This window comes from Eleutherodactylus coqui, chromosome 7 (genome assembly GCF_035609145.1).
Source record: "Eleutherodactylus coqui strain aEleCoq1 chromosome 7, aEleCoq1.hap1, whole genome shotgun sequence".
In the NCBI taxonomy this organism is placed as follows: Eukaryota; Metazoa; Chordata; class Amphibia; order Anura; family Eleutherodactylidae; genus Eleutherodactylus; species Eleutherodactylus coqui.
Window position 1 is genome coordinate 164091445 of NC_089843.1, and position 3062 is coordinate 164094506.

Below are 3062 nucleotides of genomic sequence, written 5' to 3' on the forward strand. Positions count from 1 at the left end.
TCAGCGGGAAGTGGTTCCTTTGTGCCACGTGACTGCTGACAGTCCAAAGCTCGCGCAGTGCAGCCCGGGGCCGTGAACACAGGTCGGTGCTCCGGTATCTAACCGATAGTCCGTAGTGCGGTACCAGCATACAGCAGATGCAAGCACTGGCACATGTGCGGGGTCTGTCGGGCACGGTGCCCCCTCAGCAGGGTTCAGTCTTTCATCATTGCTGTATGGAGTGGGTTGCAAATTGATCAAAGCCATTTAACCCCTTAAGGCCTATTTTTTTCCGAAGGTTTTTTAATTTTCACTTTTAAAAAGCCATAACTTTTAATTTTTCCGTCTGCGCGGCCGGGTGACGGCTTGGTTTTTGCGTGGCAAACTGCAGTTGTCATTGGTACCATTTTTGGGCGCACATGCTGTATTGTAAAAGTTTTCTGTTTTTGGACGGCAGAGAGAGGAAATGCATTGTCTTTTTTTTTGAACAATGTATGGCCGCCTGCAGACGGCCGGGTCAGACCCCACTGTGAGAATTCTCGCAGCGGACCTGAGCCCCTACCAGTGTGGCGCTCACCTGTCCCGCGGCTCTGGCTCTTTTATGTTCTGGCTGTCAGCGCAGAGCGCGGCCGGGAGTGACATTTCTGTGCCGGCCTCTGCACGACCCGCACGGAAATAGAACATGCCGCGATTAGTTTTCCGTGTGTGTTTTCACGCGGACAAATCGCAACCGTCTGCATAGGATTGCGTTTTGCAATGCACTCCTATGCAGGCATCCAGGGGCGGGAAATTTCCGCAGAATTTCCACCTGTGTGCAGGGGCATAATCATACAACATAAAGGACATGATGTTTGCTGCGGGTCGGTACGATTATGACGATACAAACTTTTTTTTTTTTTTTTTTCTTTTTTAAGGCTTTTCTTTTTTTTTTGGGGGGGGGGAAAATGTACCTGTTTTGACATTGGAGCATTCAAAGTCCCATGCGTTCTTTTATTTTCCCATGGATGGAGCTCTGTGAGGGCTTGTTTTTTTTGCGGGACGAGCTGTAGATTGCATTGGTGCCATTTAGAGGTAGATACAACTTTTTCATCACTTATACTGCATATTTTAGGAGGCAAAATAAGCATTTTGGGTCCGTTTTTTAGTTGTTTTTTTACGGTTTTGGCAATGCAGGATGAATGGCATATTCAATTTATTGTACAGGTCGTTATGGCTACAATTATACTAAATATGTGGGGGTTATTTTTTAATAAAAATTGGGGAAAGTTTTTTTTTTTTAACAGTATTTTTATCAAACTTTTTTTAGTTATGTCCCTGTAGGGGACTTGAACCATAAAAGCTATTATAATGCAATGCCCAGTCAATGTACATTGCGGCATTTAGGGGGTTAACAGCAGGGATTGCTGTTCTCATCGATCCCCATTGTTGCAGTGGCAGGCTGGCACTACTAGTCACAGCCAGCTCTCACTGGAGGATCGCATGGGCTCACTCCTGTGCCCCCGCCATTCGCAGGTTGTAAGTTTATGTCCTGTTGCATTAAGTACCATGCATTCAGGTACTTTAACCCCTTAACATCCTGTGGCGTTAAGGGGTTAAAGTTGTGCTATACGCTGTCACTTTAATAAATATGGCACGTAAACAGAGAAGGTGGGGTGGCTATATACGCAAGCGGGGCCTTACAGGGGTTTTCTGATGGACGGGGTCTACGGCTCAGGCTTCCGTCCATCATCTGGTGGCTCTGCTCACTGTTCAGTGCAGCGGGCCGGATGTTGTCATCAGTGAACAGGAAGGGGATGCTGAAGTTTACTAACAATTCTGGTAGTTATTGGACATGTATGATGTGGATCAGTAGCTGGAGACAATCTGTTGCTTTTATTACATATGTAATTAGATGTTTTCTGTTGATTTATTTCAGCTAGAATGGGTCGCTTGGATGGAAAAGTAATTTTGCTGTCAGCAGCAGCGCAAGGAATTGGACATTCTGCTGCCATTGTAAGTCCGTTGATTCACCCTGTTTAGTCAATATCACTGCTCTCCAGTTATTTAAATTGTGCAGTCACCTTATTGCGTTTCCCCGAAAATAAGACACTGTCTTATATTAATTTTGCCCCAAAAGAGGTACAGTGTCTTATTTTCAGGGTGTCTTATACTTGCCTAGACGAGGGCGTTCTGGTGCCTTGTGTTGGTCTGCGGAGCAGCGGCAGGCTGTTGTGTCCTCCGCGCTGACAGCATTCTCTTCCTGGTAACGGGGCTTTGAATACCCCTCCTCCAGCAAGCAAGTAGTGTGATTGGATCACGAGCGCCGCGGCTCAGCCAATCAGAGACGGCGCTCAAAAAACCCATCACAGCCATCGCCTTGGTTTATCGAGCACTGCACATTGATTGGCTCAACTGCACCGCTCAAAAAACAATCAATATAGCGCTTGAAGAACCAATCACAGCCATCGCATTGGTTCATCGAGCGCTGCATTGATTGGTTTAGCCGCAGCACTTGAGGACCAATCAGAGCCATCGCTTGCTAGAGGCGGAGTTTGCAAACCCCGTTACTACAAAGCGATCTCCTGTCGGCGGCTGAGGACTGCAAGCAAGCATGCCGGGACTCTGGAAACCAGCGGGAGGGACTCGGACGGCGCCTGCTAGGTAATGTATTGCTTTTTTTATGTAGTTTGGTTAGGGCTTATTTTGGGGGTAGGGCTTATATTTCAGGTTGGTTAGAAAATGAATTGTGTAAGATGGAAGTGTTTTTCTGCTAACGGTTGATAAATGGTTGTAGTAGTTCTATTGTTTTTCTGTCTTTAGGCATTTGCTAAAGAAGGAGCAACAGTGATTGCAACAGACATCAATGAGGAAAAGCTGAAAGCTCTGGAATCGTACAAAGGTAGTTCTCTCCACCTGGCTAGTGCTTGTTATTCCGGACAGATGTGTTCACACAGAGCCAATTTGCTGTTGACTTTCTGCATAAAATGTGCTGCATAGAGATGAGCGAGCGTACTCGGATAAGCACTACTCGCTCGAGTAATTTGCTTTATCTGAGTATCGCTGTGCTCGGGGCTAAAGATTCGGGTGCCGCCGCGGCTGACAGG

The 3062-nt window shown here is 46.7% G+C and overlaps 1 long non-coding RNA gene across 1 annotated transcript; it reads left to right on the top strand.

The window, feature by feature from the left end:
- LOC136572927 (uncharacterized) lies at positions 1 to 2860 on the top strand. Its single transcript, XR_010785828.1, has 3 exons — positions 1 to 82; positions 1895 to 1971; positions 2779 to 2860. It is a non-coding gene; the product is annotated as an uncharacterized lncRNA (long non-coding RNA).
- Positions 2861 to 3062: the final 202 nt, after the last annotated feature.